We start from the raw sequence: 17,348 nt of genomic DNA on the forward strand, positions 1-17,348 counted from the left end.
TTGAAAAGGGATGGGGAAGCCTACCCTTCCCCCTCCCTTATGAAATACATGACATGGAAGAAGAACAGGAAACATTGCAACCACCCATTCTATTTTGGACGAATTCCCACCGTACCTATGGTTACAAATATGTCGAGAGGTACCCCCTCAGCCAGCCCTACAGGCCAGGCGCATTACACATCTACCCCAGAGTGGATGAGGAGCCCCAGGCTGCAACCAAAGACACCTGAATTGACAGTATCGATTCAAGTGCCAAGAAGCCATGTTGCTGATGTTGTTAGAGACACCACGACCTAGCAGAGGTAGACATGAAGCGCACGTGCCATTCGCACTTCGGGACACAAACACGCACTTGAATACATGAAGAAAACGAGCGTACAGTTCTATAGATAGAGGACAGATACATATACATACTGTCATTGCTTTTATTATTTTGCCATTAGCTAAATGCAGCAACGCAGAAACCGTAAGAAGCAAGAGATCCTGAGCAAAGCTTGCAGATGCTTACATGCGAATAGCCTCATGGAACTGCAGGAGCACCTATGGGACCTGACAGAACCAAGTGTGACTAACCCATGGAAAATATAGAATAGCACGAACACTGTAGATACCACATTATGGTTTAGGAAAACTACAGCAGGCCCCCGGGCTCTCAGCAATAGCTGAGCTGAGCTGACTTCAGGCTGAACAGAGAGCAAAACGTGTGAGACAGGGCCCACTGCTAAGGCCACAAGATACAGTGACATTCCATTCCCTGAAATACACTAGCACCAGCTGCAATAAATACAAATAATTCCTCATAATTCAAAGCTGCACAGCTCCAAATCATGATCTCCGAACACGTGACCCAGCTGACGCAGACAATGTACAGCGACCGGTGATGGGAAAGAGAGCCAATCTCACGCTACCAGACAGAGGACTGCAACAAAGATGTTACAATGTGAGACAAGTGTTGCACGGAGCGAACAAGCACTCTCATAGCCTAAGGTGGTACACACAAGTTACAATGCAGGCACATAGTCATTCTTATTACGTTGGAAAGGTACACCAAGAGCTGAGAACCTTTTGCAGATCCCAGGCCTGGGGATGTCAGCTATAGCCAATCACAGTTCAGTATCCTAGGGGTGGGTAGCAACGGGCAAGAACCAATGGTAAGACCCTCATGCTGCAACATTGTTATAGATAGTGACTTGGGGATGTACCAGGCCAGCCACCTGACATGGGAGAGCCAGTAGAATAACATATATAGGTGGCTATATAGGTTATTAGGCTCCTGACGGCCAATCCCAGATGTCGATAGGTTTTTGGAGAAAGGCCCAGGTAGTGACGGAGCAGTGACGTAATTCTACATCAAAACCGGCGTGCGAGCCAGCAGAAGTTGAGATGTCCATGTATTTCTTCTGTCCCTGTGCTTATCCCTGTTGGTTTGGCCTGTAATAAACCGCAGTTTGAACTTGTCATTGACTGAGTGGCCCTCTGGCATTCCGGGGAGTTCGTCCCAACAAGTTGGTAGCAGAGGATGGTTGGCTATGCCAGCCCGGCACCAGTCCGTCTTCTTCGCTGCTGAACCTGAGAGGCTGCGGGACCCTCGCATATTTCGAGAAGACGGGAAAACGCATGCCCCTGTACAGGTCATCAGGAGCCCCTTGTGAATTATATTGCCCGAAGTCAGCGAGTTGTCCAGGCAGACCAAGATGGGGAGGCGAGGGCCTTAACGGGGAGCCGGCTGCCGAGTAGCGCTAGCACATCACAGAGCGTAGGTATTGACCCAGTTTAACGGCAACTGTGGTTGTGAGGGAGCATATTGAGTATTGTGGAGTATTGGTTAGTATTGTTGAAGTATTGTCTAGTATTGTCAAAATTGAGTAGGGACAGGAGCGGCGGTAGAAGTCCATTTTCTATGTTTAAGGCACATTCGGTCTAAGAGCTAAAAGGTTCTGGTGAATAACCTAGACTATTGACTCGAGGGCTTGGATGACAAAAGTTATGTAAAATGCAGTATTCCTGTGGGTTGAGCATTTTAGCTCGGCTCATAGATGACGGTATCCCCATGAGGGTTAGCAAGGGGGCTTGCCTAGATTGTGGAAGGTGAGTTGACTGGTTAAGTCTCCTGTAGTGAGGCGTTTCGCACACTAGGCGACGCAGCGGGTGCAGTTCTATCACAAGAGAATATTGGTATACTCTGCCTGGAATGCAGGAAGTCACCTGTGGGATTTTTGTGTGAGTTGGGTGTAACAGGCTATTACAGAGTGCGCACAATATTTGATTTATCTCTGGTAGCTTGGTGATGTCACCCATAGGTTTGCACATAGGACACAGAGAGCTTCAGACGGTGACGTCTAGTATTGGAAACGTGGAATTTGCAGACAAGGTGAACCAGCGGCGGTGCGCAGAAGGTGCGTGCGCAAGATTGTGGGTGTCTCTGAGGAGGCAAAAGTTGTGAAGGAGGGGCATTGCGCCGAGCACGCCTAATAAGTTGTATAGCCAAGGAGGCTCGTAAAAACTGGAAAGTATTTTCACTACATTGTGCTTTTCTGCCTAAACAGCGGACTATCAAAACCCTCGACTTGAGGTCAGGTAAAAAGTAGTGAGATGTGGCAAGACAAAAGTGGGGGGAATACACCCCTTCAGCACCTGTGCAAGACACTTCCACCTTATAAGGAAAAGATCTGCAAATATAGCATAGAATGGTCCAAAATTACTGAGTGTAAATTGACCAGACCATGGCCCCCTTGTGGAAGTTTCACCAAAGACGTGCAGAAATCACTATTGACACACATACAGGGTACGTACAAGGGGAAGAAATTGACAAAAAGCATGGCCATATTTGAGTTGTGGCGCATGTTCCAGGAGGGCTAGGGGGGATACGGTGAGGCATCAGTGGATGCTAAGCCAGCAGGAGGTGAAGGACCAAGGGAACCATGCCTCTGCACCTCCCCCTGCCCCTCCAAGTGTAGCATCCGATGGTACAGACAATGAACAGGGAATGTATCCAATGAGGGAACTAAGTGCAGCATAGGGGTATTCAAATGCAAAATATAAGCCACCACCATATGCAAAGGAGGAGGAAAAGCAGAAAGGCGCAGGACAGCCAGCTATTGATCCAGGGGAGAGCAGTGAGGTGCAGCAGCGTGCAAAGGAGAGGCTCCACGGCATAAGCACAAATGAATGGATAGCTGTGCAGGTACCTTTGAAGCTTCAAGGGAAGAGAAATAGAGAGGCAGAGGGGGCCACCGAAGCGCTAGAAAGCCTGAAGAGGAACAGCGACATGACAGATTGGCCAGAACTAATGGATGAGGAGGATAGGAGGGAGAAGGACAGGAAGGAGAGATTAGAGCGCGAGGACAGAGAAAGAAAGAGGGAGGACCAACTGGAGCAAGAAGACAGGGAGCAAAGAAGAGAGGAAGAGAAGGAATACCTGGAAAGGGAGCGGGAAGGAAGAATCGAGAGAGATCTCAAAGAAAGGAAGAGAGCGGAAAGGGAGATGAGGGAGAAAAGGGAAACAGAACTGGAAAAGTGAGAGAAAAGGAGAGAGATAGCAGAGCAAGAAAAACGCAAGTTTGTAGTTAGACAGACTGGTAAGGGAACGAGTGCTCAGGGAGGAGGATGAGCGAGCAATAAGGGTGGTGAAGACGCAGGGGGCACTGGGTGGGGAAAATAATAGATTTGAGGAGGACAGACGGAGAGAACCAGACAGTACAAACTCTCGGGGCAGTGGCGCAAATGAGGCAGGTGGAGCAGGCCTAGGGGCCGGGGCAGGAGGAAGCAGGGGTGACTTGAGAGACATTGAGCTCAGCATGAAGCCCAACACAGACTTGACATCGAGGAGTTTTGCAGATGATTTCTGTAGCAACATGGCCACAGGGTCTGAAAACGAGGACAAATACAGTGGGGAGGAGAGGACGGAGCAGTACCGATCACAGTCCACGGGGACAGACAAACGGGTGTCATGGGAGCTCAGGACACATACACAGGGAGAAGGGTGAGGTGGCTCAGATAAGCAGAGACAACAGGCGGATTACTTTTGCACCTCACACAGCACTAATATTAACAGACTAAGGGATCTCCCAGGACGAAGGAGAGAGGAGACAGCCATAGCTTGTTCAGTTGGACGATTGACAAGAGCTTATGATGAAAACAGGAGAGTGCCCACATTGGAGCCAGTAGATGTATGCGCAGGCATTGAGAGTGAGAGGGGGCCTCGACAGATTGGACTGACCAGAAGATCGCCTGAGGGAGAGACGGCATACACAGAGATGCATATACTGGAGAGAGGAGGGGTGATACCTCAGTACGTGACGTGGAAGCACACAGAAAAGGAGAATGTGAAGTGTAGATTACCATCGTTGAGCGCGGGAGCTGGAAAATGGATTTACGAGATGGAGAAGATGACAGCTGGCCGTAAATTAGCATTGGGTGACGTAGTGACTGTTAGTATCAATATTAAGAGACACAGCTGATGATTTATGGAAGAGGGCAGGGTTCCCAGGGGTTGCAACAAAGAACACAGCGCACAACAGGTCACCATTTGCAAACTGCAGGGCGGCAGTATGGCAAGCATTAAGGACACAATACCCAGACACGTCAGAGATTGGGGCGATTACGTCACGTAAAATGAGGGGAAATGTAGATCCTGTGCAGTGCATTCAGGAGATTCAAGAGCTTTGGCGCCTCGAAACTCGAGAGCCTTGGGATAAAACAGTAGCAATATTTGACCGCATATTAGTGCAGGGACTACCAGTTCAGAAGAGTTTGAAGAAACAGGCAGGGATGAAAGCAAAAAGATGGCCAGAGATACAGCTCACGATAGTGCATTATTGTCACGCCTACCCTTCCCTGTCCCTCAGCACCCACATGCCTCCCTTCAGTTCCCAGTCCCGCTCCCACCCCGCTTAGCTCCTCGTTCCCTCCCAATACCTGTGTCCCTTCCCAACAGCAGCGGGATGTCACGGGTGCAGAGGAAGGCAGCATCCATCGCGTCTGTGGTCCCGCTGGTGCTGGGGAACTCCGGCTTTCAACATTCGCGGCCGATGCAGACTGCCGCGCTCACCGGTTGGGACTTCCCGGTCTGGGCTCGCGACGTTGCAGATGCAATCACGTGACCTGTCATGTGAACAATTAAGGAGGTAGCCAGTATAAAGAGCTGCCGGCACCGCAGGACCATGCTTCTCAGCTGTTGCCTTCGGCATTGAGTGGCGTTACGTTCTTTGGTGTGTATTCCTGGATTTGTCGACTTTGCTTACGGACTTTGGATTGTTTTTGGATTACCCTCCTGGATTTGGTGCTTTGGAAACTTTTGGTTACTTGGTTTATGAACTACTGCCCTGCCCCACGGATTGTTTCGGATTAACCCTTGAACTTTGGAACTCTGTACGCTTCGTTTGGGAAGTTAAACACCTCTTCCCTTAAGGTGCAATTAACATCACAGGTCTCTACAGGTACTGGATAATATCAGTCCTCTTGCTGCTGTTGGGCTCCCCGTTCCCTGACACCCATCATAGGGAGGGAGCACTAGGTGGGCTTTCCTTACTACATCTTTACAGGCTATTCTGGTAGGTGTCATTTAGTTCCTTATACTAGAGAGTTGTTTACCGTCATAGTTGTGCAATATCCTTACTTGACTGCCTGTTCCTTTGCAGCTACCTGGTTACCTGAGCCACCTGAATTCCTGCTTCTGCACCTGTGGCCTCAATAACTGGCCAGGGATTGTCTTTGTTTACTCTCTCTGGCCGGTGCTTGGGGACGGAGGTATACATAGTCATCGTGGTACCCTATCTGAAGATTTTGACAATTATTGTAGACTATGGCAAACGAACGCTAAGAAAAAAGCAGAAGACAGGAAGGCAGATGAGACGAAGCTAGTGCAGAGGAAGCTATCAAAGTATGCAATGAAAGGGGCGGTTATAACCAGCCCCACCCCACAGGCCCAGCAGCAGCTGCATCATCAACAACCACAACAATTTTCACCGACCATGGGAGGTGGGTAAATGGGGAGGAGCAGCCCACAGCAGGGGTTTCGAGGAAGGGGAGGCCTACAAATGGGGCGTGGCTTCAGGCCACAGGTGCATCACAATCAAGGGGGGTTTTCAGGACGGTTTTGAGGATATGGACAACAGGTGCAGCAGAACTCAGGGGACTTTTTGGGATGTTTTCCAGGGCAAGGAAGGGAGCCACCACAGTGCTGGACCTCTGGGCAGCTAGGGCACATATCGGGGGTATGTCGGTTTAGAGGGACGCAACAGAGTTTGGGAGAGCAGATCCTGCAGCCATATCAAGGGGGCCAAGACGATTATTATGCACTGGACCAGCAACCACAAGGGCAGATGCAGAGTGCATATCAACAAATGCTGCAAGCACAAGCACCACCAGCACAGATGCAGGTATCACAGATGCCCGCACCAATACCACAGTACATACAGGTACCACAGATTAGAGGGAGCACACAATAACTAGCGCAGATACAGAATGACGATGCACCAGCACACGTGGACAAAGTGGCGACAGTACCCGTCCGGCAACTCAGGGAAGTTACCATGGTAGGGAACAACCCCTTTACAGGAAATGGGTTGTCCATGTACCCTCAATAGGACAGCCCACAGATGAACTTGATGTGTCCCATCCTGTCGATCACACCCAACCCTGCGGAGGAACCTCGCATAGGGGTGGCGATAGGTGACAAAACTTTTCCCTTTCTTGTTGACAACGGGGCGACAAGGTCAATATCTATAGGAGATCGCAATCTATTACTACCTTTACTTTACTCTCAACAGACGCCTGGAAAAATACTGGGACGAAACATTATGAGCAGAATAAACATAACCATTTCATTCACAGACAAAGGCATAGTGTGCTCAACACCAGGCATACTCAATGTAAGGCAGATTGTCCAAGCATATTGTGGACGCACAGTACAGACGGGGAGCCAGTGGACCCAGAGATGTTCCAGTATGGGACTGACATTGCCATTGCATGGCTTCCAGGCATTGCAGGGAAAGTGTGGCGAGTTCCAAACGAGTACCTGTTCAGGCCAGAAACACCATTTGACGAGCCAGAAGGAACAATAGTCCGTATGACGTGGGCTGCAAAAAAGAGCATAGGGGGAGTGAAGATCAAGCTGAAGCCAGGAGTGATTTTGCCAAGAGTGAAGCAGTACCCCCTAACTAAGGAAGCAGATGAAGGCATTTATGAGACAATCACAGCTCTGATTGAGAGAGGCATTCTGGTACCATCAGAGTCCCCATGTAACACAGTAGTATACCCTGTGCGCAAGACCAATGGGTCATGGCGTTTTATTCAGGATTTAAGACCTCTTAACCATATTATAGAAGCAGAGTATCCTCTATTTGCAAACCCAGCGACAATTTTATGCAGCATTCTGGCCGAAGCTGCCTGCTTCACGGTGATTGATTTGAAGAATGCATTCTTCTCAGGGCCACTACACCCAGACTCACAAGACTTGACAAGTTTCATGCATTGAAACCAGAAGTGGAAACACACTTGTTTACCACAAGGGTACTGTGAGTCACCATCTATCTTTAACAGAGTGATACAAATGGCCATGAGCAACATACAGACGGAAAGTGCAGTTTTACAGAATGTAGATGACATTTTGATTTGCAGTGACACAGAAGATCAGGAGGTGTTAGGGAGAATTCTCCTTCTAGGGCTAATTTCCCTCACCTAGTGAGCCCCCCAGCAGCTTTGCTGGATTTCTGGAGTACATCCTTTTTCCACTCTGACATGCGTTTTGGCCTATGTGTTTTTACTCATTGTATGATCTTGAGCACTGGAGCATACCACTCCAGGTGCCCCTGTTCTTGTGTGGGTTACACAGCACCTTCAGTGTAGTAACCCAGGGTTGTCTTTAAGACTGCCCTCTACTCCATTTCACTGGGGCTGACTACAGTCCCCCAGAGAAAGGTAAAGTTGCCATTTACTTTACCTAGTCACTTTTTATACAGACCCAGTACACCCCATTTTACATGGAGTACTGGAAAGGGCTAATCTGTACCCCTTTTCTGTCTGTACTTCCCTGAGCATTGTTTCGCTCTTTTAACATTTAGACTTGGCTGGTGGCATTGGTATCTACCCTAACTTTTCTACCGCGATTATATTAGATAAACGTGGTAATGCTTTTGGCTATTTTAGCAGCCTTAAGCATAAACCCGCTTTACCAAATCGTCTTTCTTTTGGCTCCGGTCGGGTTTATTCGCCATTTCTTTTTGTTAAAGTCCTTCTTGTGTTTTACTTTGCGCGGCAACTAGGGTTCACCTTCTTTGTTCACCGTCTTTTGGCGGACTTATGCAGAGAAGCCCTCCTCTTGGCACCTGGGTGTCTAGGTAGACTGTATGTGGGGAAGGGCTGTAGTCACCCCCTGCACAGGGTATCCTAGGAAACCCAAGTCGCACTTTGCCATGATTGGCTGAGGTGGTTGTCCCGGCTGGACAACCCCCCTGCTGCGTGATTGACAGCCAGGCTTTGTGAATGGGGGTTTTCCGATTCAAGGGCAGGTCTCTTGGGCTAGAAGTCAGAGTCGCCACTGGAACTACAAGGAACCGAGGAGAAGCGGAGAGAACAACGGCTGCTGCAACTACCCCGTCCCGGTGAAGCCTTGCTGCAGTCCTGAGCTATCTACCCTTCAACGACTAAGAGGAGATCCAGTCCAGAGTCTTCTTCCCTTGAGCCTGGTGGGGATAACCAGCTCATCTTCTTCAGCCAGAGGTCTCCTTCGTGGTCGAAATCGCTGCACATTGCTGTAGTGGTCCGGATAGCCACCTGCCGAGCCTCTCCTATTTTTAAGGAGCGCACCTTTTATTCGTTGTCGCTGCTGCCGGCTTCATCCCTGTGTGGTGCAGACCCCCTTCAGACGTCCTCCTTCACAACGAAGCTCCAGGAATCGTGGGTCTGCGGGAAACCAACAGGAACAACTGCCAGGGCACCAGCTGCACCATTGGAATAAGGTACTGTGTTCTGCTTGAGGAAACCGGTTAAATCCCTTTTCTTCATCTTCACGGCTTGCCCTTGTCTTCCCCCCTTCTTATAACTTTTGCTTCCGAACATTGACAATATCAAAGTACCCTTGGCTAACGCTGAATTGTGAACTGTCTAACGGTGTGATCTTCGACAACATTTCTCCGGTGTCACTTAAACGTGGCTCTGGCCCTTTGACTTTTGAACTCCTGTTTCTGAGTATTTCTCGATTCTGCCTGCCTAACCTAAATATTGCCTGTGATTTTTGCCTCCAACTCCCTCTGGGTATCTCAGGTGCTAAGTGTGGTTTTGCCCCGGTAGCATTTCATGTCACGGATACGCGTTTATTTAGTAGACCGAACTGTCAAAAAGTGATCACAACCGTATCCGCGGTATCGTGTTTTGTTCATAACACTGGTTCATTCAAACACAGGGTACTTACCTTGAGACATACTGTACAAATTAATTGGTTAGTTGTAGTATATTTAACGTGTGGTTTTGTTTAAAGTTTAATAGAAGTGTTGTGTTTATAACTGATGGTTTAAAAATAAATGTACTTATATTTTTCTACCTGAAACCTTGAGTCAGTGTTTGCTTGAGTCACAGTAATTGTGGTCCCTTTGTGTAATCTCTGCTACTGCTCATATACTCTTGAGATAAGCCTGGCTGCTCCGCCACTGATACCGCTATGACATAGTAGTACAGGCTTGTACCAAAGGTAAAACTTGTATTGCCACCTGTAGTCTTAATTGTGTGTAGTGGTCCCTAAGGGCACTGCACAGGATTCTGCCTAACAGGAGGGACTTGATGCACATGCTGACAGTGTTAGCTGACAAAGAGTATAAGGTGGACAAGAATAAGTTACAGTATTGCCAGAAGGAGGTTCTGTACATTGGCAGTTGATATACAAGGACGGCCGACAGATCGCCCCACAGAGGGATGAGGAAATACACAAAACACCCCAGTCCACGACAGTGAGGGAGATGCAACAATTTCTGGGGTTGTGTAATTCCTGAAGAGCATGGGACTTTGGCTACAGTGCATACACCAGGCCACTACTGTGTGCCCCGAAAGAGACACAGAGGGGAAGAAAGACACTGACATTTATTTTATTTATTTATTCGCATTTGTATAGCGCACTTGCAGCCCATGGACATCGAGGCGCTGTTACAAGTAAGTGTTGGATTCTTAATTCAGCAGATATGCATGAGACCAGAGGTCTTATGGATACAAAATTACAGGCATAGTTGCAGGTGAGGCATGATATTCATAATACAGTAACAGAATGCATTCAGGTACGTTTCATACAAAGAGCTTGGTTTTAACAGCTTTGCGGAAGGCTTGGTGGGATTCAATCATTCTGATGTGAGGTGGCAGTGCGTTCCAGTGGGTGGCGGCCCGAGTGGGAAAGCTGGCGCCGCCAGCGCGCACCTTGCGTGATTTGGGCGTGACAACCGTGTTGGAATAGCACGTTCTTAATGGTCTGGTGGCAGAGTGCTTGGAGATTCTTTGGGTCAAGTATGGTGGAGCAAGTTCATGGAGGCATTTGTGGGTGAGGGCGAGTGTTTTGAAGACAATCCTCTCTTTCACCGGGAGCCAGTGTGCCTGTCTTCTGACTTCTGAGATGTGGTCTTTTCTAGCGGTACCTGTGGCCGCCCTAAGTGCATTGTTTTGAACTAGCTGAAGTTTGGCCAGGTTCTTGTTGGAGGTCCCAACGAGTAGGGTATTACAGTAGTCCAGCCTGGATCCAATTATTGCCCTAGCAAAGGTGAGGCAATTCTGGCGTGACAGGAAAGGTCTGGCAGCGTTGAGGATTTTCGAGTAATAGGCTGAGGAGGAGGCAATGGCATTGACCTGTCTATCCATTGACAAGTCGGAGTCTAGGTAGACTCCGAGTGTCTTCACATGTTTGGAGACCTTAATGGGAATGTTATCAATAGTGAAGGAAGTGTACTGTTCACCGAGGTTCCCCAGCGTGGAAGGTGCTCCTATGAGGAGGAGTTCGGTTTTTTCACTATTAAGGCATAGCCAGTTATCTGCCATCCATGATTGGATAGTGGAGTAGATGGTGGTAAGAGTTTTAGTATCCGCCAAGTAATCGCCTGTGAGTGGGATGAGGACCTGGGTGTCATCCGCATAGTTAGTATACGAGATGCCCAGGGAGTCAAGGATGCTGAACAGTGGCCTCGTGAAGAGGTTGTAAAGCGTGGGCGCGATGCATGAGCCCTGAGGCACACCGCAGGTGATGTGGCTAGGGGTGGCACAGGCTGAGTCGGAGAAGACTTTCATGGCCCTTTCTTGGAGGAAGGAGGTAATCCACTCGCAAGCTTTGGGGGAAAAGTTAGCTTGGGTAGCTAGATGGCGACACAAGGTGTTGTGGTCCACCAGGTCAAAGGCGGCGGATAGATCCAGGAGCAGAAGGAGAGCAGGTTTCCCTGCGTCTCTTAGATCGTCCATTTGGTTCTTTAGGTCCAAGAGAGCCGTTTCGGTACTGTGTCGTGGGCGGAAGCCAGATTGCCGCAGGCCGAGGAGACGGTTTTCTTCAAGGAACTTTTGGACTTGCAGGTAAGCTGCTTTGTCCAGGATTTTCAGCAGGAAGGGTACAGTGGTGATAGGTCGATAGTTCCCCGGGACCGTGGGGTCCAGCGACGGTTTTTTGAGGAGTGGGCGAACCCAAGCCTCCTTAAGTCCCGTTGGAACGTGGCCGGACTGGAAGGATGAATTGATGAATGCTGTGAGAAATGGAGCTAGGATCTGTGCTGAGTCTTTAATGAGACTAGCTGGACAAGCATCTCCCTTACAGTTGGACGGTTTGATGGACTTGAGCAGGGCGATGACCTCGTGCTCAGTAACATCTTTGAAGTCAAAAGATGGAGAGGGATTAGTGGTGGAGGGTGTGGTGGGTTGACTATGCAGGTTGGTTATGAGGCGGGAAAGGGCTTTTTGGTGGCCACGAATTTTAGTTTGAAGAGTGTTAAGCTTGTCTAGCATTGCGGATTGAATGCTATTGCACCAGTTGTCATCTTTGATGAGAGCGGGAGGAGGAGAGGATGGTTTTTCCAGTTCCCTGAATATGGTGAAGATTTCCTTTGACCCCGATTTGGCGTCATAGATCCTAGCGTTGAAGGAGGCAGCTTTGGCTGTGGTGATGTTAGTTTTGTAGGATTTAGAGATGGCTTTGAACGCATTTTTGGTGGTTTCTGAAGGGTTAGCTTTCCAGGTGGAGAGGGCAGTCCTCTTTTGCGCGCGTTGTTCAAGAAGTTCTTTGGAGAACCATGAGTTAGCGTGTTTGGTTTTCTTGGCTTTTTTGAGGGTCAGTGGCGCAACGGAGTCAACTGCTTGGGTGATGACTTCTTTGAAAGTGTTGGCTAGGGTTTTTGGGTTATTGGAGAATGGGGCCTGCAAGGCCGGGTTGCGGAGGTAGGGTGCTAAATTCTCGACTGTGAGCTGGCGGGAGCTCCTGGCGAGAGTAGCTGGATAGGGGGTAGTATGTTTTTGGACTTGGTCATGGTGTCAGCACTAGGCATAGCAGGCAGTGCAGAAACAACATTGGGCATAGGGGCAGCAGTATCAGCAGTGTCAACAATATCAACATTTGGCATGGGAGCATCACAAGGCATAACAGGCGGTACATAATCCACATGAGGTATAGGTGCAGCAGAGACAGTAGTGGCAACATTGGGCTTGTAAGCATCACTTGGCCTGGGCGTGGATGGTAGTTCCGCGACAGTGTTAGTAATGGGCCTTTTGATTTGGGGGTCTGATGAGTTTGGGCGGAGATGAGGTGCAATGGCTTCAGTGTACGATGGTGCCATGGTGCAGGCAGGACTGTGGGGCACAAGAGTGTCATCCGGGTAGGTCGAGTTAAAGTTGTGCCTGCGTGACGGCGGCAGACATCTGAGACCTACCTTTAGGTTACGGTCAACAATATTCGGGGTGTAGGTGATAGAGGGGCGGGTGCGCGACCGGAGTCGTGCGTTTCTGAAGGTGCACGGCATGGACCACAGAGATGACTGAGGCCTTTGAGGAACTGAAGGAAGCCATAAGCACTGCCCCGTGTTAGAGACCTCAGACTACTAAAAGGATTTCTTGATGGTACAGTGAAGACACAGAAGACAAGCATGGGCCATAAGCCAATTGCTTACTACAGTGGACAACTTGACCCAGTGATGAGAGGACATTATCTGTGCAAACAATCTTTGGCAACTGCAGGCTTTGCAGTAGAGAAGTCATCAGCAGTAACAATGGGGTGCACCACCACTTTGTACATGGAGCATGCCCTCTTCGCGATACTGCATAAGCCAAAGAGCACACTGAGCACACGGAGAGCATAAGTGTATGAAGTGATACTATCGAATGTAGGATTGAAGATAATAAGATGTAAGACCGTAAACACAGCGACATTCTTGCCAGATGTTCTCCAGGTAGGAGACTATGCACATGGCTGCAAAAAGAACATAGAGATGTTCAGTGAGACACGCAAGGTAGAGAAGGACACACTTGATTGGGGAGACATGCTCTACATTGATGGTTCTTCGACAATTGATCAAACTGATGGGGTTAGACGTACTAGTGGTAAGACTGAAGGATGACAGGACAGACAAGTGATTTGGTTGCAAGTGCGCAGCTACAATCCCATTATTCAGCACAAGCAGCAGAACTAGTGGCTCTCATATTAGCACTGGAGAGCAGCGTAGAGAAAGAAGTGACAATTTATTCTGCCTCCACCTACGTGACGTCAACAGTACACTCAGGACTGGCGCGAAGACTTAGGCAATTGTGGGAACTGAGGGAAAGACAAAAGGCTCAGGGAGTGGTGAGGAACATGGTAATGAAGGAGGGTTACAATGGATTACTAGAGACACAGATTATGGAGCTGCAGTGAGCTGCGCCCAAGGAGGAGAAGGAGCGATTGGGTGAAGAGAGGGTGCTAATTCTTTCTTACAGATGCCTTATGGCGACAGAACAACACAGGGAAAGTCATCATGCCACTAGCATTATTGAACACAGTATTAGCACAATTGCACTATCCAACAAACACAGGGAAGGAGGTCATTGCTACACGCATTCGAGAAATGTGGTTCTGTCCAAATTTAAATGAACATGTAGCTGTGTTTGTGAGTAACTGCTTGACCTATCAGCAGTTTACAGCAGGGCATACCTTATGAGTTATGAGAGGAGCCATAGTAAAACCTGTAGGCCCATTTCTGCATCTCCACATGGATTACGTGGATATGATCCAAGTTTGCTAAGGATAACGCTACATGATAGTGGTTGTCTGCCTATTCTCTCGGTGGATCGAGTTCAGCCCCTGTTTACATGCTGATGCCCTTAGAGTGGCCAAGTTCTTGGTCAGGGAGGTTTTTCCGAGATGGGGCGTGTGTGAGGTCCTGAGGTCTGACAATGGCCCTCACTTTGCCAATGAACTGTTTCTGCACATCACAACCCTGCTAGGCATCCAGCATAAATTGGCCTGTGCGTACCACCTGCAATCAAACAGAGTGTGTGTGAACGGCTGAATGGACCCCTAAAGGAGTGCATAGCCAAGATGCAGCAAAGCACCAAGAAACATTGGTTGCATTGTCTACCCCTTGCCTTGTTTGAGTGGCACAATAAGCCAGGGTCTGACCACCCTTTAACGCCCCATGAAGTGGTGACAGGACCGCACATCGATATTTCCCTTGCTCCTCCCACAAGAGCACTGAAAGACTTTGAGAGTAGTGCAGATGTGTTAGGACAGGAAATGTATGAGTACATTACTTCTCTGGTTGCTAGTGCTTCTTTTATTTCTCGCCAGATACAGCGAATCCAGGTGGCCCAGAAGACGGCGAAGAGACCGACTGCGATGACTCACCACAAGACTTTGAACCGAAACATCATGTGAAGGTTTGTGATATCATTCTCTTGTGCAATTTCATAAGGCGCTGTAATGCACACCGGTTCACCTGCCCGCATGTGGTCGAGGAAGTGGCAGACCGTGCTGTTAAGCTAGTAGGCAAAACTGTGGAATCACCTGCAGGACATCAAGCCCTAGAAAGCAGTGGCCTCACCGGGCAACAAGGTTTCTGTGACTGACAGGGCCATCGTTCAGCTCCTAGATGAACTACAAGTGAAGACGCAGGAGGCACTGGGTGGGGAAAATAATAGATTTGAGGAGGACAGACGGAGAGAACCAGACAGTACAAACTCTCGGGGCAGTGGCGCAAATGAGGCAGGTGGAGCAGGCCTAGGGGCCGGGGCAGGAGGAAGCAGGGGTGACTTGAGAGACATTGAGCTCAGCATGAAGCCCAACACAGACTTGACATCGAGGAGTTTTGCAGATGATTTCTGTAGCAACATGGCCAGAGGGTCTGAAAACGAGAACAAATACAGTGGGGAGGAGAGGACGGAGCAGTACCGATCACAGTCCACGGGGACAGACAAACGGGTGTCATGGGAGCTCAGGACACATACACAGGGAGAAGGGTGAGGTGGCTCAGATAAGCAGAGACAACAGGCGGATTACTTTTGCACCTCACACAGCACTAATATTAACAGACTAAGGGATCTCCCAGGACGAAGGAGAGAGGAGACAGCCATAGCTTGTTCAGTTGGACGATTGACAAGAGCTTATGATGAAAACAGGAGAGTGCCCACATTGGAGCCCGTAGATGTATGCGCAGGCATTGAGAGTGAGAGGGGGCCTCGACAGATTGGACTGACCAGAAGATCGCCTGAGGGAGAGACGGCATACACAGAGATGCATATACTGGAGAGAGGAGGGGTGATACCTCAGTACGTGACGTGGAAGCACACAGAAAAGGAGAATGTGAAGTGTAGATTACCATCGTTGAGCGCGGGAGCTGGAAAATTGATTTACGAGATGGAGAAGATGACAGCTGGCCGTAAATTAGCATTGGGTGACGTAGTGACTGTTAGTATCAATATTAAGAGACACAGCTGATGATTTATGGAAGAGGGCAGGGTTCCCAGGGGTTGCAACAAAGAACACAGCGCACAACGGGTCACCATTTGCAAACTGCAGGGCGGCAGTATGGCAAGCATTAAGGACACAATACCCAGACACGTCAGAGATTGGGGCGATTACGTCACGTAAAATGAGGGGAAATGTAGATCCTGTGCAGTGCATTCAGGAGATTCAAGAGCTTTGGCGCCTCGAAACTCGAGAGCCTTGGGATAAAACAGTAGCAATATTTGACCGCATATTAGTGCAGGGACTACCAGTTCAGAAGAGTTTGAAGAAACAGGTAGGGGTGAAAGCAAAAAGATGGCCAGAGATACAGCTCACGATAGTGCATTATTGTCACGCCTACCCTTCCCTGTCCCTCAGCACCCACATGCCTCCCTTCAGTTCCCAGTCCCGCTCCCACCCCGCTTAGCTCCTTGTTCCCTCCCAATACCTGTGTCCCTTCCCAACAGCAGCGGGATGTCACGGGTGCAGAGGAAGGCAGCATCCATCGCGTCTGTGGTCCCGCTGGTGCTGGGGAACTCCGGCTTTCAACATTCGCGGCCGATGCAGACTGCCGCGCTCACTGGTTGGGACTTCCCGGTCTGGGCTCGCGACGTTGCAGATGCAATCACGTGACCTGTCATGTGAACAATTAAGAAGGTAGCCAGTATAAAGAGCTGCCGGCACCGCAGGACCATGCTTCTCAGCTGTTGCCTTCGGCATTGAGTGGCGTTACGTTCTTTGGTGTGTATTCCTGGATTTGTCGACTTTGCTTACGGACTTTGGATTGTTTTTGGATTACCCTCCTGGATTTGGTGCTTTGGAAACTTTTGGTTACTTGGTTTATGAACTACTGCCCTGCCCCACGGATTGTTTCGGATTAACCCTTGAACTTTGGAACTCTGTACGCTTCGTTTGGGAAGTTAAACACCTCTTCCCTTAAGGTGTAATTAACATCACAAGTCTCTACAGGTACTGGATAATATCAGTCCTCTTGCTGCTGTTGGGCTCCCCGTTCCCTGACACCCATCATAGGGAGGGAGCACTAGGTGGGCTTTCCTTACTACATCTTTACAGGCTATTCTGGTAGGTGTCATTTAGTTCCTTATACTAGAGAGTTGTTTACCGTCATAGTTGTGCAATATCCTTACTTGACTGCCTGTTCCTTTGCAGCTACCTGGTTACCTGAGCCACCTGAATTCCTGCTTCTGCACCTGTGGCCTCAATAACTGGCCAGGGATTGTCTTTGTTTACTCTCTCTGGCCGGTGCTTGGGGACGGAGGTATACATAGTCATCGTGGTACCCTATCTGAAGATTTTGACAATTATTGTAGACTATGGCAAACGAACGCTAAGAAAAAAGCAGAAGACAGGAAGGCAGATGAGGCGAAGCTAGTGCAGAGGAAGCTATCAAAGTATGCAATGAAAG

Source organism: Ambystoma mexicanum, chromosome 9 (genome assembly GCF_040938575.1).
Source record: "Ambystoma mexicanum isolate Mex_15411 chromosome 9, UKY_AmexF1_1, whole genome shotgun sequence".
Taxonomy (NCBI): Eukaryota; Metazoa; Chordata; class Amphibia; order Caudata; family Ambystomatidae; genus Ambystoma; species Ambystoma mexicanum.